Source organism: Eumetopias jubatus, unplaced genomic scaffold, assembly GCF_037043125.1.
Source record: "Eumetopias jubatus isolate StellerSeaLion01/CBP00866 unplaced genomic scaffold, mEumJub1_p1.0 scaffold_14, whole genome shotgun sequence".
NCBI lineage: Eukaryota > Metazoa > Chordata > Mammalia > Carnivora > Otariidae > Eumetopias > Eumetopias jubatus.
The window spans coordinates 33,731,260-33,758,103 of record NW_028274820.1 but is presented as its reverse complement, the minus strand read 5'-3'; positions in this window follow the sequence as shown (position 1 = coordinate 33,758,103).

Here is a 26,844-nt window from a genome sequence, read left to right as displayed (position 1 = left end):
TCAGAGAGGGAAAAAAGCGCAAAACAATTCTTGTTACTCGGTTGGTTTGAACAACTGTCTCACAATATAGGCTCCTGGTTTTCATTTCATGTGCCAAATCATGTCTTCGGAGGGGTCTATTAGGGTGTTCTGAGACCTCATTTCCAATTGGTGGGCGGGGGGGGTGGGGGATGCCTACACCAAAAAGTAATGTTCTGACATCAGCTGGGTGTCCTACAATTCAACTCAATTCTGACACTATCTACCCAGAAATAGCATCAGATCCCACAGATGAAGTGTCAATCCTACAAGACTGCTCCCCCACTTCAGATGCTAGTTGCAAGTCCAGGTTACCTGCACATAAATCAGAGGTTCCCACAACCCCCGCCTCAATTTCCATTAATTTGCTAGAGCAGCTCATAGAACTCAGAGAAACATTTTACTTACTGGATCACCGGTTTATTACAAAAGGATATAATTCAGGAACTGCTAGATGTAAGAGAAGGGTAAGGTATGGAGCTTTCATGCCCTTTCAAGGTACCTTTCTCTCTCCACATCTCCATGTGATCACCTATTATTATTTACATATTTTTATAATATATGTGTTATTTATATACTATTATTTGCTACCCAGAAGCTCTCTGAAACCTGTCTTTTTGGGTTCTGATGGAGGCTCCATTACCTAGGTCTGACTGATTAATCCTTGCCCGTTGTACATAGAACTCAACTTCCAGCTTCCGACCCCTCTCCACTCCTCAGAGTTTCAGGGTGGAACTGAAGTTCCAACCCTCTCATCACTGGCAACCAGCCCCCATTCTTAGGTGCATTCTAAAAATCACCTCATTCACCCAGCAAAAGGCTTTACTGCTCTCATCACATAGAAAATTCCAAGAGTTTTAGAAACTCTGTGCCAGAAATGGGAACGAAGACCAAATATATAATTCTAATTATAAATCACAATATCACAGGGGATATAAAAACCATAAGCGATTCAACTCAGTGAGATCACTTTGAGACAGTTTTACCTGCCTCCTTCCCTCCCAGAATTGTTCTACAATTTTTGTAGTTTCTGCGGCCTTTGAGCCCAAGATTAAGGAACACACACGCAGATATCTTGCCCTTCCACTCCCTATTTTTATTACCCTTCTCTATAAAAAAGAAGAATGGAAGGGGGGATATTACAGGGCTTAAAAATGCTTAAAGAAGGCTGAATCTTCATTCCCAAGTAGTAGAGGAGCAAAGGGTCATTTAGAAAGGAAACTGTATGCCCTATTTGGGATTATGGATTTTGAATTCAAATCCAGTTCAGGGGGACATAGAATATCTTTAAGTCAAAAGAAATGGGCAACCCAAGAAATCATATATCTTGCTTATAAGTATGTACTTTGATATAGTTTGAGATGTTTTGTTTTGTTTTTGTCGGTGAATTTGGTTTGACGTCCATGTGGGAATCAAAGAAAAAAGAAAAAATTAAATTTCCTTACAGCTTACACCCCACTGACAAGTCCTTGAAACAAGCAGAGTGACCTTCCTCCAGGAACACAGCTGCCTAGATGTTCAGACTTTGATAGGGGCAAGAGTCAATCTTAGCCAGACCCCCAGGATCCTGTAATTTTTTTTAACATACAAAAAGTCCTTTGGAAACTTTCTTCATCTCTACCCTCACCCTCACCCCCACCCCCAGAGATATATGTTGGCACTCATCCCCCAAGCGTATGGCCCACTGATATACATCTCAAGGGTGTCATGACCAGGGTTTTATTAGACAGTAATAAATGACCTTCTGCTAACAATAGCTAGCCCCCTCAGGATCCTGGAAACCTTGTTTCCAAAGTTCCTTAGAGATTTACATTATCCCTAACCCCTTCCCAACTTGAAAGTATATAATCAGTCACCTGTCACAACCCCAGAGCAGCTTTTTGCCCACAGGTCCTGTCCCCTTTAATAAAACCACCTTTTTGCACCAAAGATGTCTCAAGAATTTTTTCTTGGCTGTCAGCTCTGAACCCCAACATTTTCCTACAAAGGTGTGACACTGTATAATGTTTAGTAAGAGGTTTATTCTTTATCATGGGAATGGTCACTTAAGGAGTTCATATACAAATTTAGAATAAACACACATCTGAATTAGGGTATACCTGAGGAATGTTACTACCTGTAACTTTTGTACTCAGAAGATACCAATAAGGCAAAATAAGGCCAATCTGTGGGACCCAAGAATCTTTTAGAATTAAAAAGCATTTAAAGCCTAATTCCTACTTTCCAAAATTTTAAAGCAGGGCAATTTTTTCAGGGTATATTAGTTAAACCTGATCATAGTTTGGAATCAGTGTATGGTTATGGGACCCTTAAAATAATATGACCATCTAAGCTGGTGACACTGGTTTCATGCTAAGATTACAGGAGAAGAGCTGATTTCTGAACAGTGCATTTCTAATGCTGGAAAACCTTCAGGGTCCAGCGAGCCTGGTGAAGTGACTGGGAACAATGAGGAAAAATGGCTAAACATGGTGGGTAAACTAAAGAACTGTGGTCCTGGGACAATGAATGTAGAGGCCCTTAGGGGGTGATTAGCACGGTTGGGGGAGGGGGGAGGGTCCGGGTGGACGGGTGGAGTTCAAGCTCTCCCCATAGAAAAACCACACCTGGACCCGTGTCCATGGGACCATAGAAACTTAGCATCAACAGTGACACTGTGATTAAGTGAGTTCTCTGGTTCCTGGAACAATATGGCGAAAGAAACTGCTCCTGATGGAAATGCTAGACACCCTGCTAGTATAAAGGTCAGGGGTCAATGAAGCATCTGTGACAATAAGAGGAGTGACTGTATTTGTTTCATAAGTTTGAGAAGCATTGATCATACACATAATTTCGACTGTTTAGGACTGTTCAGGAGTCTTCAGAATTATTTTTTGGACACGACTGAGACTATCTTTGACTATAATTATCAGATCACAACTACTGGGACATGAATTCTATATGATCACATAATTTATAGTATAATACACCAGCTGATTCAAATGAATCAATATTGGTAAACACTGGAAAAGATGCCAACACCTAGTAAGTCCTATATAAGTGTTAGCTATTATTTGCTACATTTGTTTTTTCGTGCTGTTATGGGTTAAAAGAAAACTGCCCACAATGCTCAATTAAGTCTTTGATGTGTTTTAAAATAGAAAGTCATAGAAAACCATCCATTGTGCCCTATTTTTCATGTGCTGGTGAATATTTTTATGACTGATACAAGTGGAATTGAATGTGATATATATTCTGATACATCAGTACCACTTAATAAAGTTTCATTCCATGAACTATTTGATAATGGGCATTGAAAAAAGTACAAAAGATTTTCAAATGATTACCTAGTCTACTTATGCTTTCAAAATGCACTAAAAATGTGTAAGAGAAGTGAGAAGCAAGCTTCTTACAAATTTTAAATAACTTACCCCAGAAAAAGAAAATCATCTTTGGACTATTACACATATGAACCACCTGTAAGAATCCTAAATGGATGTAACATCTGTGGTTCTAGATAAAAGGTTTCATCATTTATTGAAGTCCTAAAATGTCAGGCACAGACTTAGTTTTTAAATGGTTTTCCATTGACAGAAGACTATTATTTCTCAGAAGTTTCTAAATGTTTGATAATTTTAAATAAGGCCCGGTCTAGTTATTTTGAAATGCTACTCCAATCTAAGAAAAATAGTCCTGGAGTATTAGAGATTCCTACAGTCATACACACAAGAAGAAATGTTCAGCATTTTCAGTAAAAATAAAACAATTTTATTTTTATTAACTAAAAAATATCTGCTATTACCATAGCTTGCCTTCAGCTTGAATTTGTAAGGTTGATCTTAAAACTAAAGTCCATACACAGGGTAAAGAATGATATATACATAACAATTAGGAAGATATATTTGAGAATAAAGAAACATTTCCAACCAAGATAAATTAACTTTATGTTCCTACCCAGAAAATACACATTTCTACCAAGAAGAATGTCACTAAAACCAATCAACAGTTCTTAATTTTCTCTAACTGGAGGCACAGCGGGTGCTACTCTCCTGCATGAACTTCTATAGAGTCCCTTTTTAGGCTCCCTGCCCTTATTTGTGTCCCTTGAAAAACCCCTTAGCCACACAGGTAAAGTGTCTAAAATGATAATCTGATCATGTCTCTCCTATTTCTAGTATGTCACTGGATTCCAATCCCCTGCAAACCAAAATCCAAATTCTTTACCATTACATGTGGAGCCCATCACAATACAGACGGATGGATGGATTTTCCAAACTTAGCTCTGCTACTCCTTTCTCACGCTTTCAGCTCTAGCAATTTAGAACAGCGTACAGCATCTCAGGCATACCATATTGTTTACACGTCCATATCATCAGGCAGTTCCTGTCATTTACAAATCATGTTGCCTCTCCTGGAATCCTCCCCTGTTCATGCTCTTGCCCCAAGCCACCATCATACATGCCCCTGTGTTCTATCTGGATCATTCCTTTTCCAATTTCAAAATCCAATTCGAGAGCTGCCTCCTTCCAAAAGGGCTTTACTGTCAACTGCCTTCCTGGTAACTCAGAGGAGAAATAATCATTCCCTGCTCCATGTAACTTTGTTTTCTCTAGATACATTTCTTATTGCAGTTTTTTATGCACTAATGAGTATATTCTTTCTCCTGCATTAGATTCTGAGCTTCCTGCAGGCAGAACCTGTGCCTGATTTGTATTTACCCAGGACCTAGCTCAGAAGCACAAGAAAAGCACTCCGTCATGTGTCTGCTTTATTGACTAGATACAAAGGAACCTTGAAAGAGTATTTTCTTGCTTTTGTTGGCTTCCGAGTCACAAAAGAACTTGGAGCCCTCAGCAGGCCCTGTTGTTCTGTAATTGATGAAAGGCCTTTATCAATACTGAGCCATTGAACAAAGAAGCTCTTTCTGAAAATATTAGAACCATCTTCACTTACTTAAATTTCCAGAAACTTGCAGTAGCTAGCCTACCAGCGGCCTCTGAGCAAATTATGCAAACATTTCCATTTCCGAACTTTCATAATTTCTAAGGGCAGATGCAAGGAGAGAAATACAAATACTCCTTCAGATAAAGGTTGTGAGCCTGCTTTAAATCACTTAGAAGCTCTGCTCTATGGGGCAAAAAATCATATTGAAACAAAATATTTTTACCAAGAATGGAATTTCTAAGATACTACATCCTTCAAAGTGACAACATAATGGCAAATTATGACCCACCAAACTCAGAGGAGCAACATTATGTCTGAAGAAATACAGATCAAATCAATGCTAAGCCGTGAGTCTTTTTCATGGAAAATTAACAAGGTAATCACCCAGGCTTCTGGGTGCTGAATCACTTGCTACCTGATGGAGGACCAATAATAAGGAAGAGCAGTGAATTATCTTAGAATGCCCCAGGCCAACCATGAGTTGATGTATTGTGACAGGAGTCATCAATAACCAATATCTGGGTGTTTGTGTATATATATGCTGAGGACTGCAGAAGGAAGGTCTCGTGAATAATACCCAAATGATATAAAACCTAATCCCTGCTTTCAATGAGTTTATAGTCTGGAAAGGGAAATAAGGCTTAAACAGAGAAAATCAAATAACACGCCAAGGATGTGATTTTCAAACACAATGTAAGGTAACAAAAGATTAAGTTTCTGCTTGATTCATTCCACCAACATAGATTGAGTGAAACTGAATACCTAATACTTTGTGTCAGAGTGATACAGACCATAGGAACAACGAGATTTCAGACGAAAGAGATGTCTATATGTGCACCTGTTGTCAGGAAACTCCAGGGAGAGATTTGAACTGAGGATTCAGAAGTAGGTAATATTTAGATTTGCAGAGAAAAAAAGGGAAATGGCCCAAAAGTAGGAAAACAGGTGTGAATCAAAGCACATTACCAGGTCATATTTTTAATTTTTATTCAAATTCTATAATGACTTGGGTTTGCTGTGTTTCAAGTCCTGGACGCATGTATCTATACCCCGTACAACTCTTCATTCCTTCATGCTTAACACTGATTCTTCAACATTACTGTGTTCTCTAATTCCACCCACTTTCTTGCCGCCCTAACAACAGAAAAGGGAGAGAAGAAACCTTTCCTGAATTAAGAGAAGATGCACCTATAAATGACTCATGTATGTGTTCACAGAGTATGTCAAGAGAGATGGACGCACAAAAATAATCTGGCTTGAATGCTTATTTACTGAAAATTTTAAACATCCTCTGTGGCTAATAGGCTCATCTAATAAACATATTCAACACCTCAATAAATAGCATATTTTCTATTTGCTTCTTGGCAATTGCTTTCATCCAACTTGCTCAAAGCTCTTCAAAGACAGGAAGCCAGACTCTCCACAGTTCTAAGTCACTCCCTGAGGTAATTTGGGTGGTTAAGGAGGCACATTAATTCTTTCAGACCACAAGGGGCCTATTTACTGCATATATAGTGAAAAACCAAAAGAGAAACAAAATTCCCCTGAGCCCCAACGATGGGTAAGAACTCTTCTCCAAGCTTTGATTAGCTTGGAGGACGTTGATTAGCACAGAGGAAGTAGAATTTTGCATTTTGGTTTTAGAAAACCCAAGGAGAATGTCCACCAATGACTGACTCTCTCATTCTGAAATAATTTCTTCACCATTTAAATCTTGTGTAAGAAAAACTTCCAGCTATGACTGTAGCAGCCTTTCAAAAACATCAACCATAAAGATGAATCAACACAACAATTTCAATGATAAATTGTATCCAAAGTTTAGAGATATCAATTTTTTGTTAATTGTATTGTTCCTACACATAGATTTTATTTTGCCTTGCTTAAATATGAGGCAGTTTGCAAAGACAATGACCTATCCCAAAGACCTCCTACAGACATGTCAAGGGTTTAGAGACTTAATTCAATTCTGATCTTGAAAACACCTTGGAGTATCATTTAGCCTTGAGAAAGCAGATCCAGACAAGTACCCACTGAGAGGCTAAAAAATTAAGATCCTCTTCTCCAGGGGGATTTGTGCATAACTCCTGCTAAAGCCAGGGCAAATTTGAATCATAATGAGAAGATCATGTCCTTCAACTAGTTTCCAGGGGCAGAAAAAACATTAAGATTTATGCTTCAGCCTAGCCCCCACTCTTGTCTTGTCAGGTCTATTTTTAAATCTCAAATCATTAGAAAATGGCTGTTAAGAATCTTTTCACTTAATTGCTTCAAATATTTATAAGCATTGGTGAAACTGCATGTAACTAGGGAGAATAAGGCAGGAATATGGAGAAAATTATGGGTTTGCACCTACTTTTTGTAATTTGTGATTCCACAGGATTTGGTTATCAAAAATCACTCTGAGTTTCTTAGCATTAAACTGTTGCATTTTGGAAAATATAATTTTGTCAAAATAACCAGTGACAAGACTCATAATTTATTTTCTATAAAGGTGATTAAAAGGCAGCTACAAATTAGGCTGATCCAGTATATTAGGTTAAGATGAGGAAAACGTAATTTAACCGAGGTAGCTCAAGAGAGGGTAGCCACTTTACAGAGATGTGGGAAGAGCTGAAAACAAGAAAAGTTAAGGCAACCAGAAAACAGGAAGTTGCTACCATTTTTAGGGCAGATGAGCAAAGAGAGCAGATGGTATTATCAGAGGCAGGGAGAAAAAGCCTGCACGCATGAGCTGGAACCAGGCAGAAGCAACTAGGAGGGAATGGCTTTGTGACTGGATCTAGAACCTTGCAGGAGATGCAGCCTCAGTCTTAAGCACCACTAGAAGCATGGCAGACTTCTTCCCGACCCCACTTGCCAATGTCCTGGCACTTCCTGCCTTTGGCCAAACTTAATCGGAAACCAGTGGGCAATGTGGCTTCCAGAAATCAGGCTCCTTTGTGAACCAGAGCAGTGTAGAGGAAGAAAGGGGAATGGATCAGAGAGTGACAAGCAGATGTTTAGCACCGTGTATCCTGTCTGCTCTCCAGCAACCATCCTCGCTCTGCTCTTGTATTGAAGAACTGCTCATTTCTGCCTATCATGGAGCCACCATCCTTCATACAAATGAAGATACCCTCACCCTCTCCAGAAAGAGAGAGAAGGTCTCCATCAGTGTTCATTTCTCATCTAACTCAATCAAAATCCTATCAGGGTATTCTGTAACCTAAAAACCAATTATAAAATTAAGTACAACACTCTTTTTTTTTAAGATTTTATTTATTTAGAAAGAGAGAGAGCACACGCATGCACATGAGTGGGGCAAGGGGTAGAGGGAAAGAGAGAATCTCAAGCAGCCTCCACACTGCGCACAGAACCCAATGAGGGGCTCAATCTCAGGACCCGAGATCGGGACCTGAGCCAAAGTCAAGAGTCAGACACTAAACTGACTGAGTCTCCTGGGTGCCCCAAGGACAACATTCCTTGTGTGAAATAGTAGAAGGGAAAAGAGGAAAAGAGAAAGGAATGGTTAATATTGTCCATGTCCTTCAGCCAAACACCACCAGTAAAACAAGTTAAAAGAATCGGGTTTATTACTCCCTGAATTGAGGGAGACACCGAGAGGTGTCTCAGTTAAGAGGATGTTAAAAAAAAAAAAAAAATTTTTTTTTTTGGACAGGATTTGAGTTTAGCTGGGTAATTTGGGGAGGGCTGCGGAAGCAGGGATTTACCTTAGATGGAGTGCTGTTAGAAAACGGGCAATTCCATGACCTAGTGTCTCAATAAATAGTAACTACAGGGAGGGCACACTAGAATGAGGGTAAATCTATAATGGAAAAAGCAGCAGTACTCACTCTTATTATCTGGGAGAGAGGCATGTGTGGTGGTTTGTGGCTTGATGAGTGTCGTTGCTTTGATTATGGTGTCAGAGTAATCTGACATTAACTTTCTGTGAGATTATATCCAACAGGAAAACAACATGGCTTCGCTATGAGCATCAGACCAGTTACCAGACGTCAGAAGCTCCTCTTTTCCTTTCTCAATATACACAGAACTTATATTCATAATATATTTTTAAAGATGTAAGTAAAATATGTATTTACACCTAATATATATAATATACATATTTTTTCTGTTCTTTCTTCTAGTATGTGATCATGAGTAGTAATTCATATTTTAACACATCCATCTTCTAACACACATACCATGTTCATTCCCTTTGACCTTAGCTACCACCTTGACAGTAGAGATCCTCTACCTGGTACAGTGACCTACACATTATGCCCTGAAGAGGCTAAACTTCTGGTGGTCCAGCCTTTATTGGCTTGTCCTAACCTCCCATTAACTTTCACTATTTTGTGTGAAAGTACTAAGTCCCCAGTGAATCCTCAAAGTCCCATTAGTCTCCATTGCAAGAGCAACCCAACTTTCCTTCATCAACTGGAATCAGTCATCTCACCCAGGTTAGAACCTCTTTCTCTGTCTATTGTATTGGTTCAGGGCTATGAGGAGCCCCAAATGGGCAGGTATTAATCTCAACTCCAATTCAACTCAAGAAAACCATCTTCACACAACCTCCCACAACTCCAGTAGAAGCCTACTCTCCTGGTAACAAAATCCTCTGAGACATCTAAAACCAAGGTTGTGGGAACGAGAGCAAAAGTCACTAGAGACCAAAATTGTGAGGGAGGGAGTTCTTAGAAATAATAATGAAAGGAACCATTCCTATGCTTCCCTCTTTGGCTATGGGAGAAAGAGCACTGGGTATTAGCGACCAATTCAAAGCCCATAGGGCATCTTGTAGGACAGCATCACCAACACACAGGCAGCTGGAGACATACTGGGTTTTCAGTAGGCCAGCTTATAATTCTATGAAGCCAACTTTTTCTGAGTGACAAGGTAAATGCATGACTAGAGGATTCTGTGACCCTCTGGCTCACTTCTGCTGTGAATTATTTCCTTGGTCACATACACAATTATGTGGAATAGCTTTATTCTGAAAGAGTCCACCAATGGAATACTGTCAGAAGGATTTTTCACAGAGAGACTGGATGATGTGCACAAGGAACTCTTTGTACTATTTTTGTAATCTTCAGTAGGTCTGAAATTAATTTGAAATAAAAAGTTCAAAAATAAAGAAGGCTAGGTAGGAGAAGAGGAGTTGTTCCTGCCAACAAGAAGACCCAGGGGGAAACAGAAGTCAATGTTTAGCAGATTCAGGGAGAAATATGTTATATTAATCAAAACTGCATACCTTCTTTATGTTCAAAATAAGTAATTATTAAACACACTGATACAACATAGCATTTTAACTTACGTGAAAGTACCTTGAATTACAGACTTTTTTCTTCCCAATCAGGTCAATTCAAAATATTATTTCAAGTTATTTGTTTTTCTTTTACTTATTTGGTTTATTCTTTTATTACCAGGGAAACATCTTATCTATAGATTTAGCTCTGCATGCAGGTTTTTCTTAAGCTTTTGAGAAGGATTATTTTTGACAGGGGCATATACTTTCCAAAAAGAGCTTAAAATTTAAATACCAAAACAAACTCACTCATTCCTAATGAATTCTTAAGGAACTTGTATTCTTTTCCGTTTTTAAAAATTTTTTATTTATTTATTTATTTATTTATTTATTTATTTATTTATTTATTATTTATTTATTTATTTGCAGTTCGCTGTATTTCAGCTAACTGCTTGTCCGGTTGTTCTCTGGGTCGGTAATCTGCCCTATCGCTTCAACTTGCAACTTCAATCTGATCTACCCAAGAAAAAGTGCTAAGTGGATAAACCAGTGTGTAGTATCTGTGCTCTGTTATATTTTTATTTTCACACAAAGGCACCATCTCCTTTGACAGAAGGAGAAACATTTTTTTTTTTATTTTTGCCCACTTATGAAAGGAATTACACTTAGATACCTGAATTAACTGGTTCCCTATTTCTAATGTATTCCAATCACATTTTAGTATCTTCAATTGACTGGTACCTGGACTAGCCACCCAACTGACCTGCCCCTTAATTTGGCATTAGTGAAGAAAGAATCTAATTATGAGACTGAGACAGTCTCGTCCCTGACACCACTTGTCCATTTTTAAAAATAATGCAATGCTCAGCTTGTGTTCACTTGAGGTTTCTTGGCAATCCAATTCTTAAGCTACAGAAGGATCACTGGTGAGTGAGGAGGAAGGTAGAAGAAGAAAGTCAAGATGACCACATGATGAAACAGCCAGGAGATGATGCTAACTGCCTTGAGGAATTGAGATTTGAACTTGATGCACTGAGGAGCCAGGAAAGGACATCAGGCAGGGGAGTGGTTTGAACAGACTGGCATTTTCAAAATTTATTCAAAATGACAAGGTTCTTTTCAATATGCAAATATACTTCAGAAGTTAAGTCTCTGTCATTCCAACTTGCAGTGAGCTATTTTGATCTGCTAATCAGAGGGCAGCTGGAAAGGACTAGGTTTTGAGGAGGTGGAGATGGACAGTGCCAAGAATAGATTTTGTCTAGAGATTGCTGTCTACAGCCCATCACTCTGGAAAATTGTCCCCAGTCACCCACACCAAATGCTAGAAGTCATATATATCTATCAGTTTAAGACCAGTATGCACAATGTTGCCCCAGGATATGGTCCTAGAAAAAGGCTTCATTTTGTTTAATTAAACTAATCTTGGGATTAGACTGATTGGAATGTGATTCAACCACAAAATGACCTAATCTGACAAGCTCACACCACCTCTTCAAAATACTAAACCCTTCCCTGATAAAAAGCTACTAAATATACTACCAGTGTACTTTAAAAGCAGGATTTCAAAGAACAAAGCCAGAACTTGTGGAAGCCAGGTCTGATGTCTTTTCAATCAGTTACTTTGCTGAACTTTAGGAAGGTGTAACTTACAAGGGTGCCTGGATGGCTCACTCAGTAGAGGGTCTGACTCTTGGGTTTTGGGTTTTGGCTCAGGTCATGATCTCATGGGTTGAGAGATTGAACACTGCGTTGGGCTTCGTGCTGGGCGGGGAGTCTGAGATTCTATCCCCGTACCCCTCCTCACTGCTTGCACTCTCTCTCTCAAATAAATAAATAAATAAATCTTAAAAAAAAATTAAAAAAGAATCTGTAACTTGCATTCAAAAAAAACACAACTTTCTTTTTTTTAGCTTTTTTTTTTAGATTTTATTTATTTATTTGACATAAAGAGACACAGTGAGAGAGGGAACACAAGCAGGGGGACTGGGAGAGGGAGGAGACTCCCCACGGAGGAGGGAGCCCGATGCGGGGCTCGATCCCAGAACCCTGGGATCATGACCTGAGCCGAAGGCAGACGCTGAACGACTGAGCCACCCAGGTGCCCAGCCTTTCTCTTTCCACCATCTTATGAGAATAGTGACAGACAGGCTAAAGGACCGAGGGAAAGGACGCTTGAGGGAAGGGCACAACGAGACGGAAAGGGTTTTTGAACCTGTGTTTGGAAGCCTGTGCAGGGTGCCCACCTGTGAAGGCCTCACGGGAACAGGACTCCTAAAACAACAACTATGTCTGGAAGGCTGTGGTCCAAGGCCATTTTTACTGGCTATACGCGGGGTATCTGGAACCAGAGGGAGCATACAGCTCTTCTTAAGACTGGGGGGGTTTATGCTCTAGATGAAACTGAATTCCATCTAGGCAAGAGATGTGCTTATGTGTACAAAGTAAAGAACAACACAGTGACTCCTGGTGGCAAACAGAACAAAGCTAGAGTAAACTGGGGAAAAGGAACTCGTGCTCATGGAAACCGTGGCACGGTTCATGCCCAATTCCAAAGAAACCTTCCAGCTGGCCACTGGCCACAGAATCCATGTGATGCTGTACCCCTCAAGGGTTTAAACTTACTGAAAAATAAATAAAGGTGTAGATTTGTTCTCTTGTTAAAAAAATGTTCTTTTTTAATTTACTTCCTACATATCGTTTCCTGAAAAAAGTAAAATGTCTCTGTGATACCTTTATAAGCAACTCTAATTTTGAACTGGTAATTTGTGCATCCAGATTATGCTCAGCAAAGCATGAATCATATAGATCCCATTATGTGATTATGCAAATGCACACTAAATATACAATTACAAGCATATATGGGCAGTGAAATTTAATTAATTATTATGTCTTAGCTCACTTGCCCAATGTAGTTTTAACCAACAGTCCACAGATGTGTTTCCTCTCTTGATTCATTTACATTTTAATACCATGTAGAAATGATAAATTATCGTAACAGCAGATGATAAAAACAGATGGAATAAACATAATTGAACCCAAGATGATTTACATAGGTTTGAATTGAACAGTTTGTGTATTTAAGTCAGTATTAAATGCTTTATTCTTGTATTGTGGCTATTTAGGAAGAATTTCACAAACACAAACACACACAGAGGCATTGAAGCCAGCCAAGGGCATTTAAAAATGCATATTTAAAGGCTTCAAATAGCTTTTAAATTGAAGAGCAATCACTAATTATACTTAAAGGTATAAACATTAAAAGAAAAATGTGATCAAAAGGATCAGACAGAGTAACCTAGGGATTATAAAAATTATCAATAAACACTAAGGCTAAGTGAAGTGAATATTTGACAAATTACCAGATATAATTGAAAATCTCAGCCACTTATAGATTACATTGTCCCCTGGAGGGCTTCATTCCAAACTTAAATAATTGATGATCTTCCTAAAGATGAAATCTAAAACCATCAGAATCACTTCATTCCATTCCCAAGTAGTATGTGTGTATGTGTGTATGCATCCCCAAGTCTTTTAATGGGCATACATTTGAATTGACGTGCAAAATTATTACTTCTGTTTCTTTGAAATCCCATCAAATAAAAATGCAATTACATTAAAAAGTCAATATTTGGGGCATCAAACTTCTCTGATGTCAAAAAAGTGAAGAAAACTTGTTTCATTTGTCAAAAAAAGATTACAGGAATAGCACAGGACAGGAACCGGTTACCAGAAAAACGACTGCTCAGTGGGCCGTGGAAAGCCTTCCTTCCCCCGTTTATATCATACGATATTCCTGGCGGAATCCTCCTTTGCCGGGAAATAGAGGATTATAAATGTGTGGACTTCAAACTACCCTGACTCTCCTTGAACAGTTATTTTCACCATAATTCATCTCTCAGGTGGTAACCTCAACCTTAATACTTTACTTCTAGCTTTATGTGCATGGTGCTAAAAGAAAGAGCCTAAAATTGTGTCAAAAAGAGAAGAGCATTTTCTTCTCCTTTGTTATTTATTTATTTGCCAGAGAGAGAGAGAGAGAGAGAGAGAGCACAAGCGGGGGGGGGGGGGAGCAGGCAGAGGGAAAAGCAGGCTCCCTGCTGAGCAAGGAGCCCGATGTAGGACTGGATCCCAGGACCCTGGGATCATGACCTGAGCTGAAAGCAGATGCTTAACGACTGAGCCACTCAGGTGTCCCAAAAAGAGCCTTTTTTAAAATTGAATTATCTTAGAGTCAAATATGGAATTTTTTTTTTTTTGACTTTAAGGATAGGTATTTCTATTCAGAGCTTCATCTTGCCATATTGCAGAAAAGAATTTTTTTAGCCCTGGACTGCCCTTGGGATTCAGAGGTATTTGAGAAGTGGGTTGACACCTTCAGGTTAAAAAGGCCAAGTTTATATGCCACGAAGTCATTAAGGCCGATCAATATTGCATTGCCAAGAAGTGGGCCTCGAAAGCTACGCCATCTCAGGAACAAGGGACGAGTTGGAGACAAGTCAGCTGTAAAACATGAAGACCAAGTTTCATCAGAAGAAGCAGAACTAAAGTGGGTGAGAACCAACCACTTGGCTGTCAACAGGGATTTTTTTTGTTTGTTTTATGTTGAAACTTCCAAGAAATTAGAAAGCCAAGCAGGTACCGTAAAACAGTCGCACTAGAAAGAGAATGATAATTACTATTTACACAAGGAAACCACATATTGTTCTTCGGCCACAGTCATCGTTGGTGCCTGAAGTAAGTATCGTGGCTTATTTTTTATTTCTAATTCTATAACTGAAATAAAAAGATACAATGGGCTGTGGAACATGGATTCCCCATCTCTCTCCATACCCACACCTCAATCTGCATTCACTGCCACAACCCCTTCCTGCACCATTTGGATGTTCTCAGCGCTGTCAAGGAGCCTCTTCAATGATTAAAAATAAAACAAAATAGTTGTGATGAAGCAAGATACAAAAACTAGCTAACTTAGACCCTCATGAACAACTTAAAATGTGGTAAGGTCTAGGCTTTATCTCTACCCTGCGTTCTTGCAAATACATGTTTATTAGCTTACTTTTCCTTGAATAACCATAAGAAGGTCTTAAAATCCTGATAACATTTTCTGGGAATTATAATACTTTTCAGTATTGCATACTATTAAGCCACTTAATGGTAGAGATGGAAATTTTGAATTTTCATAAATAAAAAACATTTTCACCACAGCAAGTCCTTACTCTCTACAGTCATGCTTGATTTTTAGAAACTTTGATACCCATAACGAAGTAAGTAAATTACATTTGACAGTGATATCACACCACCTTTGTGCCAAGGCTCAAAAGCTGGACAAAGACCTCAAGCCAATGGCCTGTATGACTGGTGATGCTCGGAAGGGAATCATCAGAGTCACATTCTACCTGTACTGCCAACTCTGCCTGCATTTGCAGTAACAACAGCCATCCCCACTTTACCATCATAAAGAGGTGTGTTCAAAATGGTTTTGATGTCAATAGAGCTACCATATGATCCAGCAATTGCACTACTGGGTATTTACCCCAAAGATACAAATGCAGTGATCTGAAGGGGCACATGCACCCCTATGTTTATAGCAGCAATGTCCACAATAGCCAAACTGTGGAAAGAGCCAAGATGTCCATCGACAGATGAATGGATAAAGAAGATGTGGGGTGTATACACACACACACACACACACACACACACAATGGAATATTATGCAGCCATCAAAAGGAATGAAATCTTGCCATTTGCAACGCCATGGATGGAACTGGAGGGTATTATGCTGAGCGAAATAAGCCAATCAGAGAAAGACATGTATCATATGACCTCACTGATATGAGGAATTCTTAATCTCAGGAAAGAAACTGAGTGTTGCTGGAGTGGTGGGGGGTGGGAGGGACGGGGTGGCTGAGTGATAGACACTGGGGAGGGTGTGTGCTATGGTGAGCGCTGTGAATTGTGCAAAACTGTTGAATCACAGATCTGTACCTCTGAAACAAATACATTATATGTTAAAAAAAAAAAAAGAAGATAGCAGGAAGGGAAAAATGAAGGGGGGAAATCGGATGGAGAGATGAACTATGAGAGATTATGGACTCTGAAAAACAAACTGAGGGTTCTAGAAGGGAGGGGGGTGGGGGGATGGGTTAGGCCGGTGATGGGTATTAAAGAGGGCATGTTTTGCATGGAGCACTGGGTGTTATACACAAACAATGAATCATGGAACACTATATCAAAAACTAATGGTGTATTGTATGGTGATTAACATAATAAAAAAAAAGACAAGCGTAACAAATGCTGGCGAGGATGTGAAGAAAAGATAACATTGTGCATTGTTGGTGGGAATGTAAATTGGCACAGCCACTATGGAGATTCCTCAAAAAATTAAAAATAGAACTACCATGTGATCCAGCAATTCCACTTCTGGGTATATATCCAAAAGAAATGAAAACAGGATATCAAACAAATATTGATACTCCCATGTTCAATGCACCATTATTCACAATAGCCAACACATGGAAACAACCTAAGGGTCCACTGATGAATGGATTAAGAAAATGTGATATAAATACATAATAGACTACTATTCAGTCATGACAAGAAGGAAATCCCGCTATTTGCAACAACATATATGGACCTTGACGGCATTATGCTAAGTGAAATACATTACGGAAAGACAAATACCATATGATCTCACTTATATGTGGAATCTAAGACCATTGAACTCATAGAAACAGAGTAGAATAGTGGTTACCAGGGGCTGAAGGGTGGGAGAAATGGAGAGTTGTTGGCTGAAGGGTACAAACTTTTAGGTATAAGATGAATAATTTCCAGGAAGCTAAGGTACAGCATGGTGACTATAATTAATGCTATATTGTATACTTGAAAGTTGATTTGAAAGTAGAATTTTATTTTTATTTTTTTTAAAGATTTTTTTATTTATTTGATAGAGAGAGACACAGCGAGAGAGGGAAGACAAGCAGCGGGAGTGGGAGAGGGAGAAGCAGGCTTCCTGCTGAGCAGGGAGCCTGATGTGAGCCTCGATCCCAGGACCCTGGGATCATGACCTGAGCCGAAGGCAGACGCTTAACGACTGAGCCACCCAGGCGCCCGAAAGTAGAATTTTAATGTTCTCCTATAACAACTACAAAATGGTAATCATGTGAGGTGGATAATGTGTTAACTAAAACTTAAACTTACAACGTTATATGTCAGTTATATCTCAATAAAGCTGGGGGGAAAAGATTTATTGCATTAAAGGTAAAACAAAGATGTGGTATATATGTATATATAATGCAATATTATGCAGTCAACAAAAAAAATGAAATCTTGCCATTTGCAATGATGTGGATGGAACTAGAGGGTATTATGCTGAGCAAAATAAGTCAATCAGAGAAAGACATGTATCATACGATCTCACTGATACGAGGAATTTGAGAAACAAGACAGAGGATCATAGGGGAAGGGAGGGAAAAATGAAACAAGACAAAACCAGAGAGGGAGACAAACCATAAGAGACTCTTAATCTCAGGAAACAAACTGAGGGTGGCTGGAGTGGTGGGGGGTGGGAGAGATGGGGTGGCTGGGTGATGGACATTGGGGAGGGTATGTGCTATGGTGAGCGCTGTGAATTGTGTAAGACTGATGAATCACAGGGGCGCCTGGGTGGCTCAGATGGTTAAGCGTCTGCCTTCGGCTCAGGTCATGGTCCCAGGGTCCTGGGATCGAGCCCCACATCAGGCTCCTGGCTCAGCAGGGAGCCGACTTCTCCTTCTCCCTCTGCCTCTCCCCCTCCTCCTGCTCTCTCTCTCTCTCTATCTCTGTGTCTCAAATGAATAAATAAAATCTTTAAAAAAAAAAAAGACTGATGAATCACAGACTGGTACCCCTGAAACAAATAATACATTATATGTTAATTAAGAAAAAAGACTAAAAAAAAATGGTTTCAAAGGCAACCATGGAAAATACTACCTTGCAAAGTCCCTGTTCATGGGTATATTTCCAAACATTATTAGTGAGGTAAATGAATGATCTCTATCACAGAATCCTGCTTTTGCCTGTATTCGTAGAAATTTAAAATACTGTTGTTGCAGCACCTCTACAAATTTGATTTGAAACCTTAGTAGCCGTGCCAGGATCCAGCGATCAAGCAATCAGACTACAGACGATATTGCATATACAGGGATGTCTGGACGGCTCAGTTTGTTAGGCGTCTGCCTTTGGTCGGGTCATGATCCCAGGGTCCTGGGATCGAGTCCCACATCAGGGCTCCTTGCTCAGCAGGGATCCTGCTTCTCCCTCTGCCTGTCGCTCCCCCCCCGACAAATAAATAAATAAAATCTTTAATATATATTGCATATACAGGTTCTCTGAGGCTCCATAGGTTTAATAACTTTGATAATTTGTTCTGATTGGTTTTGTTGCTGTTTTACCTTCTAGTTCTTTGGAATCTTTGTTGATTTCTGATCAGCGCAAACTGCTTTTTTGTTAGATATCTTAGCTCTACATCTTCTAGGATTTAATATGCTAGTTTCTCTTGGTTGAGCCCTTCAGTTTATCAGCATTCTGAGATTTTTTTTTAAATCCCAAAAGGACCAAAAGAGATCCAACTCATCCACAGTTAGAGGTTTCTGGCTTATATCCCCCTGCTGAGTTCGACATTAGGCATTTCCTTCTGAACTACTTGGTCCACAGTACCTTGAGGGAAACTGGGGACATAATTCCACCAACCTATTTTCTGTCTCAATTGGATGCATGTTCATTGGCTAATTCTTCACCTTCAACTCAGCCATAAACAAATAGTCCTGCCTGCCAAGTCAGCGATGTAATAGTTGTGTACAGTGTGCTAAAATGAGGTACCTTCCAGATCTGTGCTGAGAGTTTAACACGCCTCATTTTATGATCTGATCATAGACCATCTCCAGAAACCACCCCTCAGTGCCCTCCTACTGTGTTACGCTCCAAATCTCTGCCGCCGCTTTTCCTTCCTTTAACAAAGGAAGTTCATTCCTGCTCTAGAATCCCTGCAGCCGCTCTTTCTAGAGCAGAGGCTCCAAAATCTTCCTGACTTGCACCTTCCTACGGTTTAAGCCTCAGATGGAATGTCAGTGGTGCCTTACCTGATTTATCATTCCGAATGAGTATCCCCATCTCCTCATACACACAGTACACAAACAAGGAAGTTTCCAGGTGGTTCCCAAGTAGAAGGCAAGAATGACTAGCAGCCTAAGCTGATAAACAAGCCATTACTTTGTAGTAATGACAATGACATTCTCTGACAGGTTACACAAGTCAACACTGTAGTATGAACTAAGGACTGCTGAAATGGTACAGCGACAGACTCTCTCTCCCACTCTGCTGTTACCAAGAGTATGTCATTTTGAAGTCATTCCTTTCCTTTTCCATTAGGGAGCTCTTCCTTTCCTTTTCCATTAAGGAGCTCTTTTTGAAAGGCAAAGACTTCAGGAGATTATAGCAAACCCCTGTTGGGTTGTATATTCAGGCTCTCTTCAGCAAGAAATCCGCCCCCTCCACTTGACCCCACCAATAACGGGGCTCCTGAAGCCAAGCGTCTATGTGATTTTGCCCTAACTCAGCCAGTCAGACTTCTTCCAGGTACTTAAATTTCTGATGTAAAAGATAAAAAAACTGAGAGTTCCAAATATTGGTAACATAACCAGTGGAGTTCTACTTCTGCCCAATATAGGAGCCGCTGGTTGCAGGTGGCTACTTAAAATTAAATTTCAATTTCAATTAATTAAAGTTAAAAATTCATGTCCTTAGTTGCATTAGCCACATTTCAAGGGCTCAATATTATAGGTCATCCCCATCACAGATGATTCTATTAGACAGATTTGCTCTAGAAGAAGACTCAACAAAGTACATCCCACAGGTAAAATCTTTTTGTACAAACCATGACATAAGTTTTTTTTTCATTTTAAAATGGAAAAAAATTAAAGAATATTTTCAGACATGTGAAAATTAGGTGAAATTCAAATATCAGAGTTCACAAATAAAGTTTTATTGGAACAGAGCCATGCACATTCATTTACAGATTATAGATGTCTGCCTTCATGCTACAGTGGCAGAATTAAGTATGTGCAACAGAGATCATACAACCAGCAAAGTCTAAAATATTTATTATCTGATCCTTTATAGAAAAAGTTTGCTAACTCCTGCTTTGGAGAGACATGCTAAGGTCTGTAAAGCTTTCTCAGATTCTGAGAATTTATGAAAAGACCAGATAATACTTACCCTGGCGTGCTAATGACTTTCAGATCTGTGGAAAGGTGTTTCATTTCTGTGATGGAGACTGGCAAGGAGAAGGACCACTGTTAAGAAGTGGTGTCGAAGGGAATAAAGGAGAAGAGTGTCTTCTTCCCCAGTACCAACAGAGAGGTGCTAGAGCATTGTTATTTTACTGTGCTTACTTCAGTGCACCCAGGCCCCCCACTGCCTAAAAAGGAATGGGAAAAAAAAAAAAAAAGAAGCCTTCACATTTCCCTTGTCGAAACCAGGGGCTCCTAGATCTCCCCTGTGAGAGTCCTGCTAAGTTCCCTTTAAGTGAACACAGCACCAGCTCTCCCTGCAGCTGCACAGCTAGACATGCAGGCCAGAGCTGATGGGCATAATTAGGCCTCAAGCCGGGTGTAAGTGCAATCGGAGTGGAAAATACGCCACAGCATCCTTGGTGAACTGTGAACTCCTCCCTACACTGAAAGGAGGCACACTGGTTATGTGTGAGTGTTTCTTGAAAAGATGTCATTACATCAGGGTACTCACAAGTCAAGAAATGTCCAGGGTCATCACACTGTATGAGTTATACTTTACTGGGACTTGCCATAAATTGACAGAAGAAAAAGAATCCTAGGCAGAAGAATATAAGAGATCAAGACAGAATTCCTGAAATGGGTACAGATACGAAAGTGTCTAGGGGCTCGAAAGAAAGGCTGAGCTTCACAGAAATTCTGGGTCACTTGCTGTGACAAGTAATTCTCGACTCAGGACTCTCACAATAGGAGACTTCAAAGATTCTTCTCTCTAATAATGAGCCTGACAAATCATGTTTCATTTTCTCAAGGAGGTGCCAGGTAATCATTTTGCCTCTAGTCTAATACAATCACTATGGGAAAGTGGGTTAGAGCACCAGCCTGACATCAGATGACCTGAATTTGAATCCTGTCCCCACCACTTAGTAGCTGCCTCATTGATCTCAACTGTAAAATAAGATACCTACTTATGAATTTTTTGGATGAATAACCAAGATATAGTTCAAGAGAAAGTGCTTACCACTGAAATAGGCAAGAGCAGTAAGTATGGTTGCTGATTTGGAAGATGTTGCTAATGGCCTAGCCAATGCCCGTCACTGCCACCACCTTCTTTGCAGATTCCTGAGAATATTCGGTCACTGCCTAGTTCTAAGCAATAGATCACAATCTGTTTAAATCCAATTTGACAACTTTGTGCCACCCTTTCCCAGCCTCCCTTGTAGTCAGGGCTTGTCAGGTGTTCCAATTCTAGCCAATGAGACCTTACTAGAAAGTGTCTGGATGAGGGATGGGATGGGGGAAGGGCAGGAGTTGGGAGGAGGCAGGTCGGGGAAAGCTTTGGTTTTCTCAGATGGAAGGGGGCACACAAAGAAGTAATACCTATGGAGAAAAGGCCACAAGAATTCCGGAGCCACAACCATAACATCCCACAGCCACTGGACCAATAACCAATACTCCAGACTCCCCGTGCTGTTGAGAAAAATAAACCCCTAACCTATTAGGCATCATTTAACTTTCACCCATTCTTAAAAATGGATTAGATAGAATAAAGGCACACAAAATGCCCTGATAAAATTTTTTTATTTCCCTAGGAATTTGCCAGTCACCAATATGAAAATGGAAAAAGAAAGAAGTGAAAAGTGTTAACTAGGATTTCCGCCCCTGCAGTTACCTCCTAGGGAGTGTGTCTTTAAGTCCCGATCCTCTTCTACCCCACCGGCAATCTACAATGCCATGGAGAGGCCAGCACGGATACCACAACCATCTAATGCTACTGGGAGACAGATACAAGTACAACAAAAAGTAGCTGGCACCTCTCAAGTACCTACCATATGCAAGGGACGATTCTGAGACTGTTACATATATTGACTCATCTAATACAATTATCCACTGACATCAGTGCTATTATTAACCCCATTTTAGAAAATGGAGAAACTGAGGCACAGAAGAGTAGAAGGACTTGCCTAAGGCACCACAGCCAAAAGACAATGGAACCAGGATCCAAACTCAAGCAAAATTTAAGCACTACGTGCTAGCGCCTCTCCCGCTGAGGTGGCAGTAAGCCTGAGGTTCTGCAAGGCAAGGAGTTAGAAGGATTTGGTGAACTGATGTGGCAGACCTTTGGAAAACCTCCATCTCGGGGCGCCTGGGTGGCTCAGTCGGTTATTTGTCTGCCTTCGGCTCAGGTCATGATCCTGGAGTCCCGGGATCGAGTCCCACGTCGGACTCCCTGCTCGGCGGGGAGTCTGCTTCTCCCTCTGACCCTCTTCCCTCTCGTGCTCTCTATCTCTCATTCTCTCTCTCTCTCAAATAAATAAATAAAATCTTTAAAAAAAAATAAAATAAAATAAAAAAGAAAACCTCCATCTCTTATTTTGCCAAGTCATCTCTTTATCAAGCTCTTCTACCTAGAAAAGGTAATAGGGTAAAATAGGGTAAAAACAGGTCAGCTGGTTTAGAAAGTTAGCCAACCTAAAACACCTACCAACGACTAGAAGAGAGTGGAAGGTGTTTCGCTTTAAAAACAATGGCAAAGAGAGGAACCTAAGGGGGGAGGAGCTCCCCAGAAGAGAGATATAAATGTAACGTTCCAGAATTTCGAAGGTAGGATGCCATTAATCCCCTCCTGTATCAGCGCTCAGGCTGTCGGGATGTAGCCCTTACTCTCCCATCTCCCTTGACCCTGACACCAAGTTGACATCTGTCCAGCACGTCTGTGTAGCATCTCAGCACCTGGGGAACTGCCCTCAGCCTGCTTAAGCAACAGTCTTGAGGAAGGGCGATTTATAGCTTGTCTAATTTGATACAAGCCTATTACAGGGGAGCAGAGACAAAACGTTAGTTTTGAGCTAAGCCGTCCTGTTTGGGATGCATAACTCAGCTGAACAAGACAACTGTGACATTTTCTTTGCATATCATACCTGAAGTAAATTATATATAATTTCATTTTAAGAGAAAGGAATGGTTTAAGAGACCAGCAAAAGCACCTTTTGTTTCTACTGGTTTTGTTTCTACTGTAGCATTTCTAATAGAGCCCAAATTCATGTTTACTTACATACTCATCTGTTTAAGACACAAAGGACTGAGTTCTTGCAATGTGACAGGCATAACGTAGAATCATACTAACAAAGCAAGAGATGTGCCCCATACCCCTTCTATTTCTTTCTAGAGATTTTAGGAGTGGAAACTACATTTTATGCCGGTACATTAATGTATCTTGGATTTGCCTGTACCCATGAAACAGAACTTTGAATTCTCTGATAAGCCTGATGGTAGCAGAGTACAGATAGGCAGCTCTTCTGGAGAGGGTCTATTTGGAAAGTGATTAGCATTTGAATTGAGAAATGATTGATGACTGAGGACAATAAAATGTTTAAGGCAGGCGTTCCAAAAGATGAAGCCTGACTTTTAGAGCATTTGATAAATGCCTGACAGATTTTACCTCACAGATCCACTCTTTGTTATTCTAAAACATCTATTTCTTCCATTATTCCATGTCATCCCAAGACTGTCTACGGTCCCCAGGGACAGAGAGAGAGAGAGAGAGAGAGAGAGAGAGAGAGAGAGAGAGAGAGACACCCTCAAACAAAAACTGTCACCCTCCACCCTCACCCCTTCCCCAAAAATACACAGATTTAGGGAATTAAAAACTCTTTTCTCCTCACATACACAAAACAAGTCTGCTGAATTCATGTCATCACGAAATTGCCTGTTTTGATGGGTGGTAATTGTTCTGAAGTAAACTGTCTGTATTTTATTGATCATCTTTAAGGAGCCCAGGAACCTACAGAATTTCAGCTACTTTTTCAGGAAAAGAAATAGGTCCTGATTTTGCAAATTATAAAAGGCCACACTAGGGTTATTTAAAGGGGGGGGGGGAACCACATTGCATACTTTAAAAAAGGGAGACACCATCCAAGGTTATGTTTCAATTAGATAAAAACAGACAAATTAAACTCAGATTACCCCCTCCCCCTTTTTTAAGAGAGAGAGAGAGAGGCAGGGGGAGTGGCAGGCAGAGGGAGAAGCAGATTCCTGACTAAGCGGGGAGCCCGATGCTCAATCCCAGGATCCCGGGATTGTGACCTGAGTCAAAGGCAGACGCTTAACCGACTGAGCCACTCAGGCGCTCTACCCCCCCTTTTTTGGATATCAAGAAAAGGAACGGAGTCTAGGGCCACGAACAGCACAATTACCTCCCTAGCCTGAAAGGACGACACCGGATGAGATGTGAAGAGACCATGTGGCAAGTCAGAATGCAAGTTTATCCTTAATCTGGGATGGATATGCATGTTGTCTTCATGGCAGCTCTGTGACCATTACTTAGTCGAAAAGCCTTACGATGAGGGATCACTTCCTGAAAGCGCAGTGTAAAATGCTTTTTATACCAACTCAGTAGATTCTCTCCAGCACTCATGGAAATGAAGGAGGCAATTCAGGAAGAACGCTCGATGTGGTTACACGGTTCACCTCTCCTCTGGATTTACAACGACTGCTTTGTGTTTAGGTTTTTAACCCCTTTGGCAGTTCCACTTGCCAGAAATCCTTAATAAAGCTGAAGAGAAGCAAAACTGTCAGCTGCAATAGAAAGCCACAACAGATGAATAATATATTTCCAAATTAATTGAGTATGAACAGTTGGCCATGTCTGCCAGGTTTATTTTATTGTATGATTTGCAGGCTAATAATGAAGACTGAGTTAATTATAAGATTTGCATTCCTCCACTCCATCATGAAGGCTCACACAAAGCCTGTTTTTTCCTTTAATGAAATAAGGATTTGAATGCATGATAGGGAAGGGATAGGGTTGGCAAACCTAAAGCCTTCCTAACTAGTATTTAAGGTCTAAAGGTCCCGCTCAAGTTACCAAAAATACCAGTAATAAGGTTGACCTCCTGGTCTCACAATTCTAGATGTTCCATTTTTTATACTACGGGCAGGAAAGAAAAAGTGGTATGCTTTTTTTTTTAATATATGAAGAAACCCATGTTGGGGGAAGATGATGGAGAAGGAGGACCCTAAGCTCATCTTGTCCCGTGGCTACAACCAGATAATACCCACATCAGTGTAAATAACCCAGCAAATAACCCAAAGACTAGCAGAACAGACTCTCTGCAGCTAAACGTAGAGAAGAGGCCACATCCAAGAGGGTAGGAAGGGCAGAGACAGGGTCAGGACCTAAAGGGACTTGTGGGACCACCCACAGGAGGGAGGGACCCTGCAGGAGCCAAGAAGGAAAAGAAACAGATCTTAATGCCACGTACCCAAGGCATGAGGAATCCCCACAACATTTGGCTTTGAAAACCAGTGGGGCATAATTTCAAGAGTTCTTACAATCAGCAGGTCTTCACACCTGGAACTTTAAAAATCAGCAGGCTCGGCTCTGGGAGAGCCAGAAGAGTGACAGGAAACTGAGTCCTTGCCCTTAAAGAGGCAGCACAGGAAGCAGCCCTGCTGGGATACAGCAGACAAGCCGAGGCTGGAAAAATGCCTGAGGTACCCTAGGAGGAGATTTGTTTACCAATGTCAGAGTCTGCGTCGGGGGGTGGGGGGGGGTGGGGCAGGGATCGCTGGGAAACTTCTCCAGGAACGAAGAGCTGTCGGGTTCCATTGGCCTCTCCCGCCCCCCTCCCCCAGCCTGGACACATGGACACCTGCGGGAACCAGGACAGGGCGGACCCTCGCTACTTAACTTACTAACAGCACACCCCGCCACGCCTTCCCCCGCAGTCCTGCCCCCTCCAGCCAAGCCTCAACTCTTCTCCCACAGCACCACTGAGCAAACCTTGCCAACAGCCTGTGCCCCGCCTCTGCCTCCTCCCGCAGACCTGCCTCCTCCAGCATCTTTGTGATGCAGCAAAAGTGGTCCTAAGAGGAAAGTCGATGGCAATGCCGGCCTCCCTCAAGAAGCAAGAAAAATCTCATATAAACAACTTAACCTGACACCTAAAGGAGCTAGAGAAAGAACAACAAACAAAACCCAAATCCAGTAGAAGGAAGGAAAAAATAAACATTAGAGCAGAAATAAACAAAATAGAAAATGAAAAAATAGAACAGGCAATGAAACCAGGTGCTGGTTATTTGAAAAGATCCCAAAACTGATCAATTTTTAGCCAAATTCATCAAAAAGGGAGAGAGGATGCAAATAAAATCAGAAATAAAAGAGGAGAAAACAACCGAGAGCACAGGAATACAAAGGATTGTAAGAGAATATTGTGAAAAATTACATGCCAACAAATTGGACAACCTAGAAGAAAGGAATAAATTCCTAGAAACATATAACCTCCCAAAACTGAGTCAGGAAGAAAGAGAAACTGAACATACTGATTACCAGCAACGAAACTGAATCACTAATCAAAAAACTCCTAACAAAAAGTCCTTGGCCTCACAGGTGAATTCTACCAAGCA